Genomic DNA, 25,982 nt, shown 5'->3' with positions numbered 1-25,982 from the left:
AAAATCCTTTTCTCTACCTATTTTGTCTTCCCTATATTTTCTTTGTTCCAAGTGTGGCTTGAAATCTACTGTTTCCTGCCTTGTTTATTCACCTGCATCCTCAAATGTGGCAGTGTAGTCCTTGATAAGAGGATGTTATTTCATTTGTGCTTCCTATAACAGGCTCAAAAATTACATAACAATAGATGTTACTTTAGGTCAAGCCAAAATCTCTGCCATTTGGTTCATTTTAATTCCAGTTCAGTGTAAGTAATTGCACTGTCTGTTACATGGCTCTATGGAATGGATTTATAAGGGAGGAGGAAGGAAGAGAAAGGGGGAAATGGAAAATAGAAATTACAGGGGAAAATAATAGAATGTAACCCTGGGAAGGAATTCCTAGTCTGATGAAATTTGAAGGAACATTAACTTAAGTCCCTTGTTTATTGATCTGAAGCAGCTGAGACCCCAAGTGGTAAAGTAACTTGTTCAGGATCACATAGTAAATTGGTGGCAAATGTCAGGAGAACCCATGTCTCTGATTCCTCATCTAGTGTTTGTTCTACTGTACCACCAGAAGAGCTGGTGGCAGAAAAGAAGTGATAAGGTACCAGCTGACATTTATTACCTGTGCCCACAACATAATTTCTATACCAATTTCTATATCAATCATTTAATATTTCTTACATTTTGTGACACTGGCAAATCTCAAAAGAACTAAAATGGTTAAAAATAAAAGGCAACTGGGCAACTAGGTGACAGCTCAGTGGATTAAGAGGTAAGCCTAGCAAGGGGGCAGGGGGTGGAGGGGGAGATCTAGGTTCAAATCTAACCCTAGACATTTCCAATATATGACCTCTGCCCTGGAACCAATATACATGACTAATTCTTAGATGAAGATCTGGATTTAAAAAAAAGAAAGAAAAGAAAAGGTAACACAGTGAGTTGCTTTCATAGTTCATCTATCTATTGTTATAAACACCTCCTCCCTTATTTCTGAAATATAAAGGCATGAAGTAAAAATTGCTTCAATTCTTTTTTTAACTGCCTTTCACATCTCTCTAATACCACATTCTCTCTCTCCAGCAATCATTCCTCAACAATTTTTGAGGATAAGGACCCCATTTTTAACATTAAATCAAGTCAAGCATATTGATAAAATAATAGGTGTATTAATAGTATCTGTTCATTAAGAAGAATACTTGATAGTAAAAAGCTACTATGGACTCAGTGGTGTTTGGAAATGGATGTTTTTTTTTTTAATCACAACAGCATGCATATACCTTTGAAAATAGTAATACATATATTATGAGGCATATTATTCATTCAGTCTATAAAAAGTAGGCCTCCTTATTTTTATTCTGAGTCACCCTGCATATTTTGTAGGTGCGAATTAAGGGCTTCTTTCCATACAAATTCCTTTTTTAATTTGTATTTCTTTTGTATTGATGTAGGGATGTATATGTTGACCCAGTTCCCAAACTCCATTCCCTAAGTAGGAATCTTTTCCTCCTCATTGCCTAGCCAAGACACATAGTAGGATTTTTTTAAATGCCAAGTGACAGTATGAATGGATGTATAAATGATTTCATGAATATGATAATGAAATCCTTGTTATAAATATAGTTTTATGGTCCCTTTGCAATAAATTTGGCACCTTCCAGGTTGGGAAGCACTAAATGCTAATCTAAAAGAATATTCATTTGTGAGTGGAAAAGGCAAATGTAGTATTATTTGTAAAGTACTTAACACAGTGCCTGACACATGATTAGTGTTTAATAAATGCTTATTCCCTTCCCTGACTCCTCTTGTTATTCTCACCAGTCTTTTAGGCCCCATCTCCCTCCTCCACCCCACCCTACCCTACTCCCATATGAATGGCTTCATCTGACAGCCTTTTCACCCACTTTCACTGTGCTACTCTTGGTCCCCACAAACATTAAAAGGAGAGTTGCCATAAATCAACTCAGCTAATAAGTAGCTCCTTTAATAATCTGAACTTCCAAAGATAAGTCTGCTACTTAATATCTACATGACCTGAAGCCTCTCTCTGTTTCTAATGCCTCATCTGCAAAATGGAGAGTTGGACAAGATGTTTTCTAAGTTCTCGCCCAAGATATGATCCTCCTTGGTGTATATTATGGCAAAGAGGTGACTCTGGGTCCTAAAGGCTATGTCAGTGCCTATGTGAGCTTTGACACATGGAAAGACTTAAATATCGATCTAATGCCAGGCTCTTTGTGTCTACAGTGAAAGAGCCTAGCTAAATTCAGAGATATTCATTATTAGAAGGCTGGCCATCATGTACTGGTTTTTTAAAAAGTATATAGCAACTCATGAAGACATCTCCTGATAAAAGGGCTATAATCTGCATTAGTGGAGAGAATACTTACACAGGTTAAATCACAGGTACCTTGGAGTATTGAAATAAAATGGCTCTGGAATCTGAGTAAATTGTAAACTATCATTTATATATAAATTTTCGTTACACCTATTACTACAAAGGTGAGTCTGATGGTAGAGACTGAGACAATGTGGGTTTAGAAATGATCTCGCAAAACACTTCTCTGAGGTGTGAAGCCCCCATTTTGTTAAATAATTGTTGACCTTTAGTGCTTTAATATTTTTAAAGAGTACTTTTAAGTTGGTACTGTAACTATTATCCCAGTTCTACAGATGAAAAAAAAAATGAGATCACCAATGGAGTACACATATTATTCAGAATAAGTAGGTAAATATACATTCTGTATACAGCACATTTCCATTTTTATGAAGTTGTTACTCAGCATTCTACCTACCAAGATATATGTAGAGCCATTTGTAAACATAATCATTCACATACTTCTAAGGGACTCACAATCATTTCAAGAACACTAATTAGTATTACATCCTAAACTGGATTTTAAGTTAATAGATGGTAGAGAGCAGGTCTTCTTTTCTCCTATCTCTACAGAGGTAAGTTCCATGCCCTTAGAAGATATTTAGTCAACAATGGTTGAAATTAATTAATACTGGCAATATATGTATGCGGAACACATAACCCTAATAAGCTTTTTAACAAAATACTTTAAGGATCCACGTTTTCATCAGCAACACAGATGCTCTCTCTGTAAGGCCAAAGAACAACCTATCTTCACCTTTGTAGATGATCTTTGAGAGTTGCTGTAAACAAATAATTCATAATCCTGTGGTTTTCCAAGTTTTTGATTCTCTGATGACACAAAGCAATTGCCAAGCCTATATTAAAAGTCTAGGTAGGTAGCTAGGTAGGACCCCCCAGAGTTTGGCATGCCCTGATATTGAGTCCATGTCTCTTGCCATGCTAAACCAATTTTGGTAAGGAAAAAAACCCTGTAGGAAATGAATTAAAACTCACTCCCATATCATTTGAATTCATGGAAGTGGAATTTTCACTTCTTTGGCCATAGGATGGTGGATAGGGCTAGGAATCAGCAATATTATGGGTTGCACTTTCCAATATATCTTGTTCCACTTTCATTCATGTACCTTGTCATGTGTAAAGCAGAAATTCATTTTTACTCCAGATGCTCTTGAGAGAAAGAAACATATCAAAAGAAAAAAAAAACTGTTTAGTACAACAGTTTGAACCAGAAATCACAAAATTATCCACAAATAAATTTTAGGTGTTTTTTGTTTGTTACTCAAGAAGATAAGGAAACACACCAATGTTTCAATCAATCTCTAATGTAAATTGAGAAATACTATGAAATTTTTTAAAATGGCTCCCTGCTACTTTAATTCAAGAATTTTACAGGATCTTGGATTTTGGGCACTAGAAGGGATCTTAGAGAGTATCAAGTACAAACCCCTACTCTTGGTCCTGGCCTGACTACAACTGTACCAAATGGGCTATTAATTTCTGATTCTGGATCATTCTTAATACTTGGGATGAAAGTATGGGAGTATGCTAAAGATGGGAGTATGCTTAGGAATAATGATTATTAGAGGTCTTCATAAGAAGAATCATTTTACATAGTAGTTAAGAGTGGCCTCAGCATCAAGAAGACCTATAAAACTGTCTTGAATACATACTAGCTATGTTACTTTGGGGCAGATAAATAGCACAATGGATAGAGTACCAGTCCTTAAAAGAGAAAGACTCATTTTCCTCAGTTCAAATCTGCCTTTGAATACTTACTAATTGTGTGACCTTGGGCAAGTCACTTAAGTCTGTTTGTCTCTGTTCCTCATCTGTAAAATGACTTTGAGGAAATGGGAAACAATTCCAGTATCTTTGCCAAGAAAACTGCAAATGAGGTTGAAGAGTTGGACACAACTAAAATGACTGAAAAACAAACAACAAAGCTATGTTACTCTGAGCAAGTCACAATCTCTCAAAGTCACAATATATCTCTGAGATTATACAAAAGAGTTGCAGATATATTTTCATAGGGGTAGTTCCCTCCTGGGAATTTTTCTGCTTTAATGAAATCACCAGCCCTTTCTTTTAGAGAAGAGAACAGTAAGGTCCAGAGAAGTAAAGCCATTTTCCTTAGATCATAGGGTAAGTATGTGATAGAGCAAAAATTTCAAATCAAGTATTTTCTCTGTTAGTTCCTCCATGTGCTCATTCTAACATATCACAGTTTGGGTCTTGGGGAAGTTGCTTCTACAACTGACTGGATTAGATGTGACTTTACATTTTTTATTTAAATATGGAGAGAAGGACTTCAAGAGGTAGCACAAAAGTATCTCAAACTCCAGGAAAATCCTTTGCCCTACTGGTCCAGTCTCTCTAATATCATAATCATGAGTGGGGAGAGGAGAGAAAATAGTGTTTTCTACTTGACTGGTTCATTGCTGAACTGACTGAACTGCTGAAATTTCTCCAATATGTAGTAAGGCCCCCAGAGATATAATTAGCTTGTTTAGTTAGCTAATCAGCTATTATTACCTCCTTTACCCAATCAAAATGATATACAACATAAAGATCACAGTGTGTAAAATCTTTTTTACATATTAAAACTTAATCACATGTGTCTATCCTCAACATTTTGTATTTAGATTAATATAAATGAGAGGGATTCTTTCTACACTCGAATGGATATAATAATATTTGCACTAACTATATCTCAGTGTTGCTGTGAAATAAAATGGCCCTGAGAAACTTGAAAGAGCTTTATAAATGGATATCATTGTCATCAATCTTCTTGACAATCTTTTTTTGTCTATTTTTCAGTGACTTAACCCTCTTCCTGGCATATACCATACTTAATAAATGCTTATGGACATACTAATTTCCCTAAGAAAGTATTCTAGGAAAATGTGAAGAGTTAAAATACTTTCATCTAGATGGATGATGGATGATTTTAGGGAAGAGGAGCACCTGATCTTGGTCTTGAAGTAAGAAAAGGATTTGGACAGATAAAGATGGGGAAAGGGAAATGTATTATGAGGATTTGGGGGGGCCTGCATGAATGAACAGCAGCTGAACCTGTCAGACTCAGATTCTGGAACAACTAGTGGTCCAGTTTGACTGGAAAGGTAGGGTACATAAAGGTTAATACTTTGGATTATGAACAGAAAGGTGTATGAGACCCAGATTGTGGATGTCTTAATGTCAGGCTAAGGAGTGTATGGTTTATCTTAGAGGCAATAGAGAGCTACTGCAGATCCCCGAGAAGATAAAATAACATGATCAGACAAACACTGAAAAGCCATGACTATATATAATAAATGTTCTATTTAACAAGGACCTGAACAAATGAGGCTAAGATTGGTATGTTCTACTTTGCCCAAGAAGGGCAGACCGCCCAGGGATAACATTTAATGATCCCTGGATGGTCCAAAGGCAACAAACATACAGACAAAGGGAATTTCATACTATGAAAGAGTAAGGAGTCTTAAAAAAAAAGTTTGTGTAGCTACATAGTTCAAACCTTGTTAGGTAACTTGTTACCTAATGCTCTTGTTTTGAGTTTTCCCATTTCACTATCTTGCCTCAGGAATTCCACATGTAAACTAGAATATGGCACCAGCTAATCACTGCTAAAAAGCAGGACAATACAATGGGAAGAGAACTGACCTTGGAATCAGGAGACCTGTATTTAACTCCTGCCTCTGAAACTACCTGTGTGACCCTTGGCAACTTACTTAACCTCTCTCGGTTGCAGTCACTCTATAAAATGAACATCAGGACTTTGGTGAACAACCAAAGAATCACGAAGAAAATATTTCTATATTGATCTACAATCTACAATGTCCTTTTGAGAATATAACTGAAAAGAAACTTCTTTTGAAATAGAAATTACTCTTCCTTGGTAGCTGGCATATTTGCCTTTCTCCTTGAGATAAAACCCACTTGAAATTCAATAAATCAAGCACTGATTAAGTGCCTACTGTGTACTAGGATTTGTGCAAGGCATTGGGTGTCAAAAAGATAAAAACTAAATGCTTTGGATTGTAGTTTATTTTCTTGGAAGTAAGAATTGTCCAGTTGTCTTTCATTTCACATCAGAACATATCACAGAGTTCTAGCAAATCCACACAATTTTAGAGCTAGTTGTAGTTGAGTTGTTTCAATTGAGTCCAACTCTTTGTGATCCTATTTGGGGGTTTTCTCAGCAAATATATTGGAGTGGTTTGCCATTTACTTCTCCAGCTCATTTTACAGATTAGGAACTGAATCAAACAGGGTTAACTGACTTTCACAGGGTACCCCAGTTAGCTGGCTGGATTGAGATCAGACTGGGTTTTGTCTGAAAACCTTTTATCTGTAATAGATAACAACAATTTTAGGAAGACATTCCATAAGTTAAAAATGTTTTGAATGGCTTTTCTCAGCATTATATGTGCTGTAAGAGAGCATGGTACAGTGGATAGAAAAGCTATTCTGAGGATCAAGGAAGAGATAGTATGGTGAAGTTCAGTGGTTTCAAAATCATACAAACAAGAACCCTTTAGTTTTAACGTTGACTTAAAAAAATCACAAATGAACACTATCTAGTTTGCATCCTGTTTTATTTATTTTGTTGACCATTTTGTAATTACTTTTTAGTCTGAATTGAGTCTCATTCTGGAGTTTTACAAGTCCATCTAGGACTGGATATGAATTTAACGCCTCTGCCATAGTGACTAGGTCAGTGTACTTAGAATCAAGAAGTCCAAGGTTCAAGTCCTGACTCAGATACTTAACAAAAGTTTGATCTTGAGTGTCATTTAATCTCTCAGTTACCTTATCTATAAAAATGAGAGAATTGGGCTCTTTGATCACCAAGATCTCTTTTAGATCTAAATCTCTAATCCTATGACCATTTAGGTTCAAATTCCTCCTCTAATACATAGTGGCTATGTGATTCTGGTTAAATTACTTAATCTCTCAGTGCCCCAGAAACACTCTTGGATTACAAATTGCAAAGAAGGTGCTAGCAGACATTGTAAGAAAGAATTGCTTCACTGAAATTTCCCAGTCAACCTCAATGAATGCATGCCATAAAACATGTTATTTAAGCTTAGACCTGCACCAAGACTTTTGGAAAACCTTGTGTAAACTAATCCCTTCTTTTTTTGCCTCCTGTTTCTCTCACAGCATATTAAACATTTATATAAAGAGAGACAACAAAGTATAGAATACAAGGCACTAAAACTGGAGGCAGAAAGAATTAACTTTGGTCAAGATGGCAGATTAAATGCAGCAACATAGCTGAACTCTCAAATATTTCCCTTGAACACAACAATTTTAAAATAATGCCTCAAATCAAATTTTGAAATAGTAGAAGCCAAGAAAGGTCATGTTTTCCAGCCTAAAAAAACCCATATAGTGGACAGAAGATATCTTTGATACCAGAATTAAGGCCAGTCTGGAGTACATACACATGGTGGCAGCAACAGCTGCAGCAATAGCTTCATGAGTTCTCAGCCCAGAGACTATAAGGGGATCAGATAACTGGTCAGAAAGAAATTACAGGGGACCTTTGGCTAGCACTGGATATAGCTGGCACTAGTTGGTAACTCTATTGTCCTTACACAGTTATCAGCTGGAATTCCAGGACAGAAAGGAGCACTTGTGGTTAATCACAAGGGATCAGGAACCATGGTTGCATTTACAAAAGGGTAGCACCAGCACTTGCAGCTACAGGAGAGCAGGAGTTCTGATCACAATTCCAGGGTTAAAATGCGTAGTAGTACTTGTGGTTACAGGGGAGCAGGGGACCTTTCTAGGTAAAGGGCAGAGGACAGACTAGGAAAACAAAATCACATCACTTTGGAAGCACCAAAAACTTGGAAACTCCCAGAACTAGCTCTGAAAGTAGTAGCACAGAAAAGCCTGAAGCTTAGGACAGTGCCTCCCCCAACCCCAGGTAAGCCAAGCCTAACTTTAGCATAAAGTGCAAATAAAGAAATAGGCTAGAAAAATGAGCAAACAACAAAAAAAGACTTGATTATAAAAAGTTGCTACAGTGGCAGGAAAGACTAAGATACAAATTCATAGAAGACAATAATGTGAAGACATCTACAAGTAAAGCCTTAAAGAAAAAAACTAATTGTATTCAAGTCTAATAAGAATTCCTGGAAGTTAAAAAAAAAAGAGATAAGAGTGAAAGGAGGGAAATTGGGAAAAGAAATAAGTAATGCAAGAAAATAATGAAAAAGAAAATTAATAACTCCCTAAAAGAGGCACAAAAATACTGAAGAAACCATCTTATGAAACATCATTGACCTAATGGTAAGATGGGAATAGAACTTCATTGAAGAAAAATACTTCTTACAAAGTAGAATAAGCCAAATGGAAAAGGAGACACAAAAAGTCACTGAAGAAAAAATTCTTAAAAAGTAAAATTGGATAAATGGAAAGAAATACAAAAGCTTACTGAAAAAAATCATTCCTTAAAAGTTTGAAATGAACAAATAGAAACTGATGACTCTATAAGATATCAAGAAACAATAAAAGGAAACAGAATGAAAAGATTGAAGAAAGTGTAAAATGTCTCTTTGGAAAAGAAAAGAGGACTGAAAAATAAATTGAAGAGAAATAATTTATAAATTATTGGTCTACCAGAAAGCTATGATCAAAATAAGATCATAGACATTATATTTCAAGAAATTAAGGAAAATTGCCCTTATATCCTTTATCAGAGGATAAAATAGATATTGAAAGAATCTACTAAATGCCTCCTTAAAGGGAACCCAAAATTAAAATTCCCAGAAAACTTATAGCTCAATTCTAGAGTTCCTAGGTAAAGGAGAAAATATGACCAACAGCCAGAAAGAAACAATTTAAATATCATGGGACCACAATAGGGATCACATAAGATTTAGCAGCTTCTATCTTAAAGTAGCAGAGGGCTTAGTATATGATGTTTCTCAAGGCAAAGGAGCTGGGATTATAACTATTAGGAGCAGGAACCTATAAAATGGTGGACTCCTCTTACAAAGATGCAAAATAAAGTCAAAGTAGGAAGAAGTCAGGCCCTGTACCTAAGTTTTGATCAAACATGTTAAGCTTCTTTGTGTTCTCAACCTAAGCACCATTTTCCAAGAAACCACATAAGGTTGATGAAACACAAACTGATAGGCTATTCCCATAAAAAAAAAAATGTTATAGAATGTGCAGATAGATAGGATTAGATAAGATAGAAAGAGTCCCTTTTTTTTTTGGTTAAAATACACTTGAATAATTAAGATAATTGGTTTTATAAACTACACATTCTGATTAGCTAGCTTTCTGATAAGACTGTAACTCTCAAGTAACCAACCAATGGTGAATGAGCAGAGGGACCAGATCATCTTTGTGTCCAGGACTAGGATAAAAACCTACATATTCCCATTCTTTACACTTGCTTTCTGGCTGTACTGCTGGCTCTTGAGTACCTATTTTCAGGAGAATGAAATAAAAGACTTTTTGACACAATGACTCAAGTTCAAGATTCCTTTGAGTAGGTGGTCATTTCCCTCAATAACCAATTATTATCCACCCAGCATACTCAATTATATATAGAAATCTATCTTAACCTGATAAGGAAATAGGAGAAGGGGATATAGAAAAAGGAAGTAACTGATGATAAAAGGGAAGGCAGAGTAAAGAAGTGGTTAGAAGCAAAAACAGACTTTGGAGGAAGGGCAAGATAAAAACAGAGAGTAAAGAAAAAAAAAACAAGAAAACAGGACAGAGGAGAATACATAGTAATAATAATTTTGAATAAGATAAGTTCACCTATAAAACCCAAGCAGATAGCACAATGGGATTTGAAATCAGAATGCAACAATATGTTGTTTACAAAGACACAGAAACACAGTTAAATTAAAGATCTAGAGCAAAATGCTTCAGCTGAAGTAAAAGAGTCAGGAGTAGCAATCATGACCTCAGATAAAGCAAGAGTAAAAATAGACCTAATTAAAAGAGATAATGAGGGAAACTACATTTTTCTAAAAGGAAGTAATATCAACATTTTTATAGCACATTTCTGATAGAGACCTCATTTCCCAAGTATATAAGGAACTGAGCCAATTTTATAAAAATAAGAGCTATTTCCCAATTGATAAATGGTTAAAAGATATGAACAGGTAATTTTTAGAAGAAAGAATCAAGGCTATCTATAGTCATGTGAAAAAAAAATCCTCTAAATAACTATTGATTAGAAATTAATTAGAAAAAGGTAAATAAAAATAACTCTTAGGTACCACCTCAGACCTCTCCAAAATTACAAATGCTGGAAAGAAAAGGAAAAATAAGTACACTAATGAATAGTGGGATGGTCAAATGGGCCAGCCATTCTGACTTAGAACTATGCTTAAAGGGCTATAAAACTGTTCATACCCTTTGGCCCAGACATTCCACTAGGTTTGTATCCCAAAGAGATCAAAGAAAAAAGAAAAGATCTATACATACAAAAATATTTAGAAAAGCTCTTTTTTGTGATGACAAAGAATTGGAAACTGAGGGAATGCTCATCAGTTGGAGAATGGCTAAAGAAATTGTGACATATGATTGCGATGGAGTAGTATTGTGCTATAAGAAATAAAAGGAAAAAATGGTTTAAAAAACATGACAAGACCTATATGAACTTATACAAAGTAAAATGAAAAAACCAGAAGATCATTGTACATAATAAGAACATTATAATGATGATCAACTGTGAAAGACTTATCTATTCTGATCTGTGACAATTCCAAAGGGCTCAAGATAAAAAATTGCCTTCCATCTCCAGAGACAATTAATAAATGAATTCTGAGTGCAAAATGAAATATAATTTTCTTATTTTATTTTTTTTGCAATATGGCTAATATGTAAATATGTTTTGCATTACTTCACATGTATAATTGACATATTGCTTTCCTTCTCAGTGGGCTGGAGAGGAGCTAAGAGGAATTTTTTTGTTTAAAGAGCCAAGTTTAAATTTTACCTCTGATTTGCTGTGTAATCCTACTTAAAACTGAGCTTCCTTCATTATCTGTAATTTGGAAGATGACACCTCCTGTGGTATCAACATTACAGGACTGTTAAGAAACGAATGAGATAATTATAAAGTGCTTTATAGATTTTAAACGAATATGTCAGCTACTATAAAGATAGATAAGGAAAGCAAATTCTAAAAGAACAAAACAAACAAGAAAAAACCCAGTACCTAGGATTTCATCAGAACAAAGAACATTCTTCTACCAATACATACTATCTCCTGTTCTATAACTTTGAATCTCAGACACTTGCCTTAGGCATGCGACATTAAGTGCTTCACCCAAACAACCACTGTATCAAAAATTGGATTTTATTTAATCCAAGTTTTACAGACTTTGAGTCTACCTCCCTAATCCACTATTCTGCATTGACTCGAAAAAGAAAAATACTAAGAAGGATGTTACTGAAGGTGGATGGTAGTATGTACTCAACTATTCAATGATTATTCCTTTTCCTAATACAAGTACAATAATCAGAATCTAAAGGGAGACTTAAAATATTTTGTAGTTCTCATTAAATGTAACTTTTGCAAACATTATATCTATCGTAACCATTTCTGATATGCAGAAGCAGTATTATTTTCCTTACTTTTTGTAGATGAGAAACTTGAAGCAGAGGCAGAATGGATAATTTGCCCAAGGTCACATCAAAAGTTACTGGCAAATCCAGGACTAGAATGAATGTACAGTACGGTACATTTTTCCCACTATATTATGCTAATTATAGTTAACCATAATTATACATTAAATGTTCATGATTTTTGACTTAAGTATCATGAGAGGCAGTCATAGTATAGTGGTAAGAAAAAAAAGGAAGGTAGGAAGGAAGGAAGGGAGAAAGGAAAAGAAATAAGTGACTTGCCCATCTTCCTGAGTTCAAATCTGGCCTCTAGCAGGAACTGTTTTTGCTTTTACTTTGTGTCCCCAGGACTTAATTCAGTGCCCCACAGATAGTGAGTACTTAATAAATGTTTGTTGATTGATTAATTGAGAGATATTGAATGGGGCGATAGTTTTACTTAAGGCTATTCATTTTCCCTTTAAAGGATTCTTTGATTCTAGCTCTAAAAATATTTACAACTATATGAACTACTTCTTAAATTCCTGAAGTTCAAAATTTTCCCCCAAAAAAGAGTAAACTAATTTAAAGGTAGATATATACATATATATATAGTTATTTATAATAAAGTATGCTATTTGTGCTCTGATGTGTTCTATACTTTATTTCATTTAAGTTTTGTTCATTTAAAAAGAGAGACCTTTAATTTAAATAAACAAATTCCTTTTTGTTGCAGTTTTATTATTTCAACCAAAATGCCAAAGGAAAATAAACAATAAAAACTTTGATTTCCAGTGGACCATCTTATTTAATTCTTTGCATAATGCTGGGCAAATGTCAAAGAACAAAACTTATGTATGTGCTTTTTTTAAATTTCACAAACTGCTTTACATTGTTAACTATCTCAAAAATGTTTGTGTATCATCATAATCACCAACATCATTTAGCTGGAATGTGAAAATCAATTCAGAATGTTTTCTTAGTTGAGCTGCTCATGAAACCAGCAAAGGAGACCACTACTGAGAGTCTGAGAGGAACAATGAATGAATAACTTCCAAAAAGAGACAAATAATCTTATCCAATGAATCACTATAAGACGTGATTGACCTATAATCTATATAATGATGAATTAACTATACCTATAGGGCCAAGGGCAACATTCCACCCCAGTGATTATTCCCATTGGTTCTAAAAGCCTACATGATATTGCAGCTGTCTAATTAATTCCAGATTCACTGTGCTGCTATTGTTATTACTGAGCAATGTGTGCTGCAGGCACTAGAAAAACGAGAAAGTATGATTCTGGATGAACCTAAACGTGGCAGGATCTCATGTCATTTGTAGTCAGTTTTGTTCTTTTTGGGGGGATGGGTAAAAGGAAGTGGAATGTAAAAGATGGACAAGATGACTTCTGAGGTTCTTTCTAACTCTTGAGAGTTCTGTCATGCTGTGTTGTATCCTCTGGGCTTGCCTAGAGATACTTTTGTTTATTCTAGTCAGTTTAATACAATTAACAACTCTGGCAGCTCAGTAAATGGTGACTCTACATCCCAGATTTTATAAGGCAGTCCTCATTTTGGGCATCATACAATCATAGACAAAGATGGAAAGGACCTGGAGAAATGGAGAAGAAAAGGATGTTTATGGTTTTAACAAAAGGAATATCTGTGCATATGATTTTTTGTTTTGGAAAATGGTTCAAATTTACATACCTCTTTAACACTTGGGTCATAGAGAGTCACTTTATACTTTAGAAATCATACAGTCCAACCCATTCATTTTACAAGTAAAGAAACTAAAGCCCACAACTGTCAATTGGCTTTTCCAAGTGCATAAAGATAGAAGAGTCAGCTTTTGAATACAGATCCTTTGATACCAGACCCAGTGTTCCTTAAACTCTAGCACATGAAGTCCTTTCCTCACAATAAGCCCTATACTTAAATTGAACAAGCATCATATACTCAATTTATTACTAAGGAAATTGAAGCTAAGAAATATCAGATGTCATAGCAACGGTCTCATGTGTAACTAATGTCAGAGATAGAATTCAAAGCTAAGTCTGAGACCAGACCATTTCACTTCTCTATAGATAGGTGCCCGGGCTTTGAGTCTAAAAGACAGCTTCTTGAATTTAAATCTGGCCTCAGATAACTTCCTAGCTGTGTGATCCTTAACAAGTTACTTAACCCTATTTGCTTCAGTTTCCTCATCTGAAAAATGAGGTGAAGGAAATGGCAAGTCACCCCAGTATCTCTGTGAAGAAAACCCAAAAAGGGGGTCATAAAGAGTTGGCCAGGACTGAAAAATGACTTAACAACAACAAAACTATCAGATCAGAAAATCTTAAAGAGAATAGAAGTTTCTCAAGGACAGGAACAACATCTTAACTAAATTTTGTATATCATCCTAGCACCGTGCTCTGCACATAGTAGATGCTTAATAAACATCTGTTGAATGGAAGATGAAGTGGAAGTTGAATTACTACATTAATAAAAATCTTTCTACCATTCTGATCCAAGGCCATTATCTGAACCTTGGAGTTGGAAATGGCTACAGTATAGAAAGGGTAACATACTGGGGAGAAATTTTCTCATTTAAAATACTCACTAGCTTTCAGAAAAATAAAGGGAGATCTTTATAAAATTATTCCTGGGATTTACATGAAGTTATTACAAGATAGGATATCAAAGAATTTCTTTGGCACAGTAATGTCTTATTGATGATATTTACTATGTAGATCTACTACATGAAGTGTTTTTCTTTTCCTTCCTAAACCCCAAATTGCCTTAAATGCTATAATTATTCTCCTTAATTTTAATTCCTTTCATTATGCCAAGTGTGGTCATCAAATGACTATGAAACATGTATTAAAAACTCTGTGGGTTTTTTCTCACGAAAACTGTCTAGTTTTATACATACACACATTACACATAGATGTTGATGTATCTATATATACACACATGTATATATTTATATATGTATGTGTTTACATCTGACTCCCTTATGAAAGAGAGTGTAATGAAGTCAGGCTGACAATTGTATTTGCAAGGACAAAAGATTGTGCAGGAAATAGATTTGATCACAAAGCAAGATCCTTGTTTCTATATCAGGATGTAGGTGGGGGGTGTTTAGGGGGAGAGAGGGTGGGGAAGTTCTAATAATAGGACATTATTAGCCTTGGATAAAGGGCTGAAGGACTTCATTGATGTTCATTAAGATTTCCTAATTAGAGAGTGAATAACTGCTGTTTAATGGGAAAGGGGGGTAGGGTGAGAATAAACATAGAATAGAGTGAACTCTTCACTCCCCTTATGTTTTGAGGTAGGTAGGATGGATAGGAACTTTAAAACTTGTCATTAATAAGTCTTAAGGGGTTCAGTGAAAATACAGCTTGTATTATACTAGTCTCCCACCTTGTCCTCTTGGAAAATATTCCAAGGAAGAAAGGCAAGAAGAGGCAAAAATGAGGAAAGATAGGGTGTCTGGTTTTGCAGGAATCTGAGACACTAATAGACTTTTAAAATATCTGTTTGAAATGTATTTAGGACACATATTCATAGTCAAACAATCTGTTCAGGTAGCTGTTTCCATGCCTAATGAAAAGGGAAGAAGTCTTCCATAATGGTAGACAGAATCAGAGCATTATAGGACTGGAAGAAGTGTTTTACAACAGTAGCCAGTGGGTTGGGGGACTAGCAGTCCAGTAAATGGAGCTGGTTTTAAAATGTTCCCTGGGAGCCTGATTTTCAACACACTCCTGTAGGTGTCTGTAAGTTGATAGTTTGAGGCAGCCTAGGTGTTTCAAAGTCTTTTTTTCAAGGTTCCTATTTTGAGTTGCCTTTTTATCATCCTCTACAATGATGTAAGCCAGCCAGGGAGTGAAACAATACAACTGATCCAGGATTCTTAATACCATGGTTATGTGGTTTACTGCCACACTTTGCTTAGTCAGCTGACCAAAGATTTAATGAAAATAAACAATGTATGATGGTATATCTATAGATTTGATCCCAATACTTAAGCCATGGGATTTATAGAAAGGCAATGGCAAAGTAAACACAGGAGTGGGGAGTTTAAGGTAGAGAGTATGGCTGGGCTTTCTGTGCATGTGTATGAGTATAGATGTGTAAGAGAAAAAGAGATTAGGGGAGTCAGATGCCCAGGAGCATGCTCAGTAGTGTTCTGGGATCCCTGAACAGGCTGGCAGTCAGTGAGGTGGATTAATTGGAACTGATGGAAGAGAAAAGCATGATTAAAACTGACACCGATCCAAGTCTCTGGAAGGACTTCTAGCAAATGAATCTTTCTCGGAGGCCAAATTCAAGGAGCAACCTCCACCCTTAGTTTGTTGTTGTTATGGGATTACATTTTTATTAATATATAAACAAAACAAACCTTCAAATAGGCTATGCAGAAGCACATATGTGTTCTAATTCCCATCTGCAAAGCATTTTTACACTGGACAGTAGTCCAGAAAGGATGTTCAGCATTAAGCTGTTAAAGCAACAATGAGATTTCAAATGACCGTCATCCCCACTCCACCCCGCCACCACCACCCCCTCCCCAATTACAGGAAGAATTGGACCTCAGACCCTGTCAAAATATGGCAACTGATGCTCAGACTAGACCAGTTCCTTTACCTAGGAGCGATAAAGTGTTTTTACACATTCACACGCGCATGCACGCACGCACACACTGTTGTTTGGACCTGTGGGATGCTCCTGCTTGTCAGTGGGAGATGCTGCTTGTCAGTGACGGGGGGTTGGGGGATCCCGCCAAGAGATCCGTACTCACCTCTCGGTCTCTGGAGAAGTGTGGGCCACGCCTACATGAGTAAAGTGAGATCTTCTCCTCTAAGGCACTCCAAGGCTCCTGGGGTACTCCCGCTCTAGCCCTGTGCTGAAGAACCCTCGGTCAGACTTCGGACCCAAACCAGCCCCTTGCTTCTGAGCATGCCCAGCTCACATAAGAGTTGCACTGTGCAGACTCCGCTTCTCCGGGTTTTAGCTCTGGCTAAAAGGGAACCGAAAGAGGGAGATGCTAGACTGAGGGCTTCAAAGGAGCTGCCTCTGAAAAGGGCAAGGAGGGGAGGGGGGGAGAGAGAGAGAGAGAATAAGAAATGAGCTGGCTGGGGCAGCGGAGGGAAGCTCTACAGTGCTACCGATATTTATCAAGCTCCACCTATATTCTTCTCCACTGGGGAGTCTTCCACTGAGCGGGGTAATTAACATGCAACCAAGGCCTCCTGAGTAGGCTCTTATTTGCCGAGAGATTGGCAAAGCAACAGGAGGAGGCGGAGAAGGCAATGGGAGAAATGGGGCATCCTCCCCACCCACACCCACCCCACCCCCAAGGGGACAAGATCCCTTAGGGACTTTGACGTCGCTGGGGGTGGGTAGGAGCCAGTGTCCACTCCTTGAACAGTAGACTTTGTGGGTGGCGAGAGCAACTTGTTTGCTCCGGAGCCTTGGGCATGTGGGATTAGTTTGTCCATTCCAAAACAGGAAGATTGATGATGGTGTTCTTTGCCCAGTGCCCTTTGTAATTTAGTTTATTTCCCTCCCCAGAATTTCCTACTTAAATAAGCAAATAAATCACCTTTTTATCCATTATTTTGAGAATCCCAAACTCCCCTCACACCAAAATCCTTTAAGAAATCAAAGCTGCCTTCACATAGTTTATTTAAGTCCTGAGCATGCCCAGGAAAAAAAAAAATTGGGAAAAGGGGGTGGAGGTAGGTAATTTTCTCTCTGCATGTCTTACTCCATTGCCCATCTTCAGCCCTGTTTCTGAAATGGACAAAGGCACATTCTTGGGGTTGCCATGACTCGGGTCCTGTGAATCCAATCATTTACAGCCCCTTACCTCACTCCTATAGCCCTTCCATGATGGTCTTTTCCCTGACAGCCACAGCACTCCAGTCACCATCCCCACCCAGGCATGTGGTCCACCGTCCAGAGGGACTTGCGTTCACGTTCTAACCATGGCATCCTCGCATCCTCAAGTCCAGGTTTTAGCGTTCTCGGTCTGCCGAGCTCAACTGCCAACCTGTAGACAGTATGAGGGCAGAGGGAGTGGAATAGCTACATCAGGCGCCCCCGTGCTTAACAACCATTCACATATCCAGATGGATTGGTGCAGAGTGGGGGAGGTAGAACTTTCCCCCAGCTGGGTGCACACCGTACAAAGAAATGGCTGAATTGCCTTCCTCCTCTGTTGACGACTGTGTGATGCACTTGGGGTCAGATGTTTAGCTTAAAGGGGGCTGGGAATTCCTTTGTTTAATTCCACCTACTTACTGTACACACAGCAGTGAGAAGCCAGCATGCATTTCACTTCCAAGGCTTCACACACACCCACTCACCCTTATATCCCCATTATGCTCTTTTGTTGCATTTAACTGTCTCTGGAATCAAGGGAGTTTTTCTGGAAGTTTAGAGGCTTAATGACATTTTTGTAGACTTGTTCTTATAACATAATAAGCTGAATGGGAACTGCATGATCTTTAGATTGTTTTATAAAAACTTTCAAGCAATGGAAAAGTAGCAACATGGGGCTGTGATAGATCAACAGGATCTGAGTTCACATTTTATTTCTGCCCTTGAGAACTAAGTGTCTTTGGACAAATCACCAGACTTTCCTGGACCTCAATTTCCTTGTTTGCAAATTGTGAGGGATAGACTAGTATAGTTAGTTCTAATATCCCTTTTGGTATCCAGGTGGCAATGGGTAGAGCTCCAGTCCAGGAGTTAGGAAAATCTGAATTCCAATGGAAACTCAGACACTTGCTAACTGTGTCACCCTGGCCAAGTCATTTAACCCTGTTTTGCTTCAATTTTCTCATCTGTCAAATGAGTTGGAGAAGGAAATGGCAAACAACTCCAGGATCTTTGCAAAGAAAACCCCAAATAGGGTCACAAAGAATTGGACACAACTGAAAAACAAACCAACAACAACAACAACTGAACAACAAATATTTCTTTGAGTTCTAAATAAGAGATCCTGAATAAATAAAATATATTATTTTGGAAGTTTGAAACAGGTGATATATTTGTTGTTCATTTATGTTAGATTCTTTGTGACTGTGGATTTCTTCATAGAGTTTTCTTGGCAAAGATACTGGAGTGGCTTATTTCCTGCTCCATTTTGTCTCCATTTTACAGATGAGGAACCAGGGCAAAAAGGCAAAGCTGGGAAGTGTCTGCCGCTGGATTTGAAATCAGATCTTCCTGACTTCAAACCCCGTGCTCTGTCCACTGTACCACCTAGGTAATATTTAGCAGAAATTTATTATGCATTTTATTAAAGGATCTGGAAAAAAACTAATTTACTCCAGCATGTAAAAGCCTGTGTGAAATGGAATATATAGCACAATGAACCTGGAGCCAGGAATTGCATCTCAAATACTTAACAACTGTGTGATCCTGGTCAAGTCACTCACCACTCATAGCCTCAGTTTCCTCATCTGTAAAATGAGGCTAATGATACCTGTATAGTTTTTGTGAGGATCAAATGAGATAATGTACATAAAAGGTTTTATAAACTTTAAGTTGACATTTGATGATCATCATCATCATCTTTGAAAAAGATACTTCACAATACAGAGCCTCCACAACTACTAAAATTGTTAATAAAAAGGAGCTGGGCAATGCAGAAGATAGCATCCTTCTAAGAAGCCCCAAAAGAGTGAGCTTCCTAAAAAATATGCAGTTCAGAATGCTGTTAGATTCTAATCTAACATCTTGTAATTATAGGGCACAACTGTTTTCTATAGGATTTCTACCTAAATCAAGATGGGAATATATTTGTTGACTTATTCTTAGCCATTTTTGTGGTCGACTAATGATTAGTTTCCCCTAGTCACAGTTAACCATCTCTAGAGTTTTTGGGAATGTGTGTATGTATTTGCCATTCATGAACTTTTTCAACCAAATACCTTCCAGGCTTGTCCAAATTCAATATTCTGTCTTTCAGAACAACCTCATTCCATAAAATAAAAAAAAAACACACACAAAAAAACAGCAGTCTATAAACTCAGATCTAAAGTCATCTTTCTAAGCAGAAACTCAAGCAATTACATAGATCGGAAGTTCTTAACCTAGGCTTTACAGACTCCATATGAGTCCATGGATAGATAGATTTTAAAGAGTCTGTGAATGTGGATCAGAAAAATAACATCTTTATTTCAAATCTAAAATTTTATCTTTGACTTCCTTTGTAATCCTAAATACATTATTATATGCATTTAAAAACATTATTCTGAGAGGATAACCATCAAATATATCAGACTCCAAAAGTAGTCCATCCATAACACACAAGAAAGATTAAGAATCTGGTGTAGAGAAATCATTTTTAAAAAAATATGAAAACTTCATATCTATAATAGAAGAAGGGGTTTTGTTGACGTTGTTTTGGTAGAAAAGGTAGAGAAGGGATTGACTTATATTAAACTTTGAATCTTCCCATTCCAACACTAGTTTCTTTCATTCATATCTTTAACTACTGGTTATAGTAAAGGGTCAGAATATTTCTTGTTTCCCCTTACCATTTCCAGACTCCCTCCACCATTGTTATTCAATAACCTCTCCACCTTTGAGGTTAATTTAAGGATGTATTGGGGTGTTCAGGGAGGACTGGCACCTCTGATGTGAGGATTTACTGAACCTTTTTCAAGGCTGTTCATCCATCTTTGGTTTTCACCTTTAACCTAACTCTCACCTGTGACTCCAAGAAGCTGTAACATGTGTAGCATTTACACTCCAGCAAAACCATTTTGGCAAAGAGGCTAAACAAAGTTGAGGGTAACCAACTGTGGAGAAGAGAGAAGTTATGAGAATTTACAAGACATGCAGCAAGACAAAAAGCTGTCAGTCAAAATGAAGATCCCATTTGGAATGTGACTGGGAGACAGTTGGAGTCAAGCCAATGGTGGACAAGGAGGCTTTTTGGCTTTTTGGCTTCTGGCTGGTGGTGGTGGCTGACGCTGAAGGGTGCTTGGCTTTCACTGGCTGGCTGATTTGAAGGTAGAAGGAAGAAGAAAAGACAGTGGTCCTCATATCTCTCTGACTGAATCTAGTTCATGCTAGTGACCGCATTACCAATACTAGGGATATCCTACCCCGATTACCTTATCCTCCATCCTTGTCCTGTCTTCCCCAAATAAACCCTTACTTGAGAAAAGAAGAGAAAAGAGTATTTCCTCTGAAATCTCATAGCTCACAGAAGAAAGGGGGGGGGAGCTGAAAGGCTTCTGAAGAGAGGGAGGAAACCAGGAGGCATTGAGGGAGGAGGGTAGACAGACTTGATCCATTAGTCATCTAGAGAATCCATCAAATATGCCCTAAAATATATATTACACAACTGACCTCAGATCTGTTGATGTTAGGGAGATCTCTAGCCCAAGCATGGAAAGACTACCCCCAGAAGATGATAACAATTCATTCCAATGGCCATGAAAACAGCTGAAGCAGGGCCTGTGGAGCACTTAAAGGTTGGTGAGATATCAATGATGCCAAAGTCATTCACTTCATTCTCCACAATAGCCAATCATCCTGAATTTTGTCTTGCCACAGAATTTTGATGATTCTGGAAGAAAGAGTGAGGCTGATCACTTTGTGCAACTCTGCCTCATTTAAATACAACTCACATGTAAGTCAAGATATCACTCTATCTTCTTCATTGGTCCTCTTCAAAATGAAACATGAACAATAATAAATATCACTTAAATCAAAATTCTGATCATTATTATTATCTGCAGACATCCAGAATACTTGCATTGGTTCCTCAATGAGTAGAGCGCCTGGATCATGGTCTTTCCTTCCCCAACTCTTGCCTTCTTCCTAAGGAACTTCAATATGCATACAGATACTTATCTGAAGCCAGATTTGAACTCAAGAAGTTGAGTCTTCCTGACACTAAACCCTACCTTCATACCTTTCTAATTAATTGACTGTCCTACTCACCACAATGGCTTTTCCAAAATATTTTATCCTTCTCTAAACCTTTCATGACACCCCTTCTCATAACCTTAGCAACTCAGATCCTTGCATTGTATTAAGAACCTTCCTAGAGAGCTCCCTCTTTTCCCTTAGTCATCTCACCTCATTCTCCTTTGCCCTTCATACATGATAGAGCCCTTCTCCTGATGAGGCAAACATGTAAAAATGATCCTATTGCACCCCATTCTCTCCAATAGATTGGCCCCTCTATCATCTTCATTCTCTCACTTATCTTCAATCTCTATTTGTCTACTTTTTTAACCCTTAACTTCTGTCTTAGAATTGATACTAATTATCAGTCCCATGGTACAAGAGTGATAAGAGCTAGACAATTGGATAAAACGACTTGCCTTGGGTCACCGAGCTAAGAAGTGTCTAAAGCCAGATTTGTTCCCAGGACCTCTCATCTCTACGACTGGCTCTTAATCCACTGAGCCACCTAGCTGCCCACATGTCTCCCTAGTCTTAAAATATCCTCATTTGATTCATCTGTCCCCATTATCTACCTTCCAATATCTCTGTTGTCTTTTGTAGTTGAACTCTTTGAGAAGGCAACCTATAATTGGCACCTCTACTTCCTTTCCCCTCACTCTTTTCTTAGCTCTCCAACTTCATCATTCAATTAACTCTAACATTATGAATGATTTCATCATTGTCAAGTCAGATAGCTTTTTCTCAATTTTTATCCTTCTTGGCCTCTTTGCAGCTTTTGACACTGTTAGTCATCCTCTGTTCCTTGATATTATCTTCTAAGTTTTCATAACACTGCTCTCCCTCTTGGTTCACTTCCTACCTGTATGACTACTCCTTTCTGATCCCTTTTGCTGGATCTTCATCCAGGTTCCAGCTAAATGTGAGGATCACCAAGGCTCTCTCCTGGGTCCTCTTTTCTTTTCCCTCTCTACTTTTTTCATATGATGATCTCCCTTACTACCATGAATTCAATTAGCATTTCTGCGCTGATGATTCTTAGATCTATTTGTCCTGCTCTAACCTCTTTTCTCATCTCCAGACTTACACTTCCATCTGCATAGTAAACTTCTTTAATATTGGGGAGTAGGGAAAAAGAACCATTGGGTTGAAATGTGAAGTTGAGAGCTCTACAGTGCATGAAGCAGGAACAGAAATTGGGAACTGACCAAGGACTTCTGGGAAATTCTCCTGAGGAAGGGGTCTTGGATGCAGAGACACAGAAGGGAATGGAAGGAGGAGCTGTTTCTCAGGGCCTTTCAAGACACCTTTGGGGATTTCTGACACTGACAGAAATCTTAATATCAAGGGTTCCTGTCAATAAACATAATTTCTTCAAAGACTTTCATTTCCATGAACTATTAAGATACTGGACTCAAATCAGTGAGCAGTGCTCTCCCCTTTCCTACCTCTCCCCTGACTATGAGAAAATCCTTTATTTCAGTAATTAGATTATTTAGAAAAAGATTTATGGCGACCTACAATCCCTCTAACCTTTTTCCCTTTACCCCAATCAACAATTAAATCAAATAAGCAGTCATCTAATTCAATTTTGTTTATTTACATCTAGAGAATAAGCCCACTGCAGACTCCATCTTGTTGCTCGTTTTCAAGAAGACCTGAGAGGGAGGATTGTGAGTGACCCAAAGCAGCGCATATCCGTATTGAGGTCCCTCATACCTCTTCTTGTACAGAAGACTTCCCTGCTGGCCCGGCCACCAAGGGGCAAGGGGCAAGCCTTCACCAAGGGGAAATCTCCATTTTGTCTCCCTCAAGTAATTCAGGGACTCTTGGAGGAAGTAGTGAGGGAAGCCATTTCATCAACCCTTTCCTCACTACCTTCAACCCTCATTTCTCCATTAAAGGAGAGTGAGTCCCCCAAAATTACATCTCTCCCAACAGATGTCTCAATTTTAAACTTGAATTTAATTGAAGTTATTCTCTTTTCCTCAAGTCTCCCCTTTTCCAAACTATATTACTTTTTCAAACTCTTACTATTACTATACCCTATTACCATGTAGAATATGACCAGTCACCCAGTCACTCAGATTTGCAATTTAGGTATTTTCTTTCTCAGTGGCTAAGGGACCCTGGGCCTAAGTCAATAAGACTGCCGTTCAAATCCTATCTGAGACACTTAATAACTCTGTGACCCTGGAAAAGTCACTGAGCTTCTCTTTTTCTTAGTTTCTTCAACTTTAAATTAGTAATGATAACAGCACCTAACCAATCTAAACGTTGTTTTGAAGATCAAATGAGATTTGTAAAGCACTTAGCACAGTGCTGGGCCCATAATGGGCAGGATATAAATGATTTTTTCCCTTCTCTTTCCCCTTCACCTTTCTTCCCCCATATCCAATTTGTTGTCAACTCTTATCAATTCTCTCTCAGCTCAAATGTCAATTCTGTGAGGTCTTTCTAAACTTCTAGTAGTTCCTCCCATTTAAATTATCTTTTATTAATAGTCCATAAATTTTATAAATGGAAGGCAGTATAAGTATAGTGGATAGAGATCTTGGCTCAGTACCAGAAATACTAGGGTTCAAGTCTAATCTCTGATGTGTGATCTGAGAAAGTTACTTAACTTCTCAGTGCTCCAGAAAACTCTCTAAGACTACAAAATATAATTAAATTTTAGAGAAAGTATGTATGTGCTTTGGTTAAGCAAATTTCTTCAATCAAGAATTCCCTATATCAATGAAACCACAAGTCCACACCTTATCACCTATATTTACTACAGTTGTATGCCTCTGTTTCTCCTGATAGAATGTTTCTTAAAAGTAGGGACTGTTTCATTTATTCTTTTGAATCCTGTACGCTCAGTGCAGTACTTGACATATATTAAGCACTTAGAAAATACTAGTTGATTGATAAAAAATAGTAATAATGATAATAAATCTCATTTACCTAGCTACACACTTAAGTGATTACCAATATAGTTTCAAATTGGATTAAGGTTCTTATATCTCTCCATTCATTTTCACAAAAAAATACATTTAACCCTTTCACCCATTCTTTTTTCAACAAATCTTAATTGCTATGAAGTTTTCAACCCCCAAACCAAATCATCTAGTGACCTACCAGATTGGGTCAGTGTGTCTACATAGCATATATTTTTATAAAACCATGTATATTTGGTGTCACTTCCCTACTCAGAAAACTCCAGTGGCTCCCTATTGCTTCCACAGTTAAATATAATATCCTCTATCACAACCTGGCCCCTTCCTGCATTTCCAGTTGTTACTCATTACCTTCCTTCCATATTCCCTATGATTCTACCCCCATGGTCTTTTTGCTATTTCTAGCATCAGCCATCTTTTGCCATTGCACTGACTATTTTCCATGCCTATAATGCCCTCCATTCTTAATCTCTACTTCTAACTTTTTCTGACTTCTTGCTAGATTCAGCTCAAATTCCAACCCCTTGGCTTCTATTACCTTCCTCTCTCAAATTACCTTCAATCCATTTTCTATGACATATTCAAGAAGTGGTGGAATATCATGAGGAAATCTATGAAGCCCAAAGTTTTCACTGATACCCACAAAATGTAAAAGAGCATAGAGGAAATACTCTAGTATACTGGATATAAATATAGCAGCTACGTGGCACAAAGGATAGAGTGCTAGGCTTGAAGTTCCCAAAACCAGAGTTCATATCTAGGCTCAAACATTTATTAGACATATGACCCTGGGAAAGACACTTAATCTGTTTGCCTCAGTTTCCTCATCTGTAAAATGGAGATAATAAGAGCACTTAGCATAGTACTGACATATGATAAACCAACAATAATAAATGCTTTTTCCTTCTTTTCAGCAGAAAAGCTACAATGAACAAAGACAAGGAGCGAGAGAGAAAGAAATGTATAAGAAACAAAATCTCCTGGGCCTGGAATATTCACCTTCTTTAATTGCACCCTTTGGACCCTCTGGCTCCCCCTTCAAGACTCAGCTCAAGTGTCATCTCCTTCAACAGGTGTTTCTTGATTCTCTCAGTTGTTCATGTACCTTTCTCCAACACCCAGGTTTTTGTAATTATATTACATACATCTTGTATTTACCTC

The 25,982-nt window shown here is 37.2% G+C and overlaps 1 protein-coding gene across 2 annotated transcripts in view; it reads right to left on the bottom strand.

Annotated features, from left to right (window-relative positions):
• KBTBD11 (kelch repeat and BTB domain containing 11) overlaps nt 1–18,180 on the bottom strand; it is a 40,792-nt gene extending 22,612 nt beyond the window's left edge. The window contains exons 1-2 of one of the 2 annotated variants that reach the window (XM_007476223.3): nt 17,819–18,180; nt 16,748–16,966 (exon numbers count right to left, since the gene is read on the bottom strand). The gene's annotated coding sequence lies outside the window, so the exon portion shown is untranslated. Of the gene's footprint in view, nt 1–16,747; nt 17,023–17,818 lie in introns of both variants that reach the window. The other variant, XM_007476222.3, reaches the window with a different exon arrangement.
• Between the last annotated feature and the right edge of the window lie 7,802 nt (nt 18,181–25,982).

This window comes from Monodelphis domestica, chromosome 1 (genome assembly GCF_027887165.1).
Source record: "Monodelphis domestica isolate mMonDom1 chromosome 1, mMonDom1.pri, whole genome shotgun sequence".
Classification (NCBI taxonomy): domain Eukaryota; kingdom Metazoa; phylum Chordata; class Mammalia; order Didelphimorphia; family Didelphidae; genus Monodelphis; species Monodelphis domestica.
Note: the sequence above shows the minus strand (reverse complement) of the source record. Positions and strands in the feature narration are given on the sequence as shown.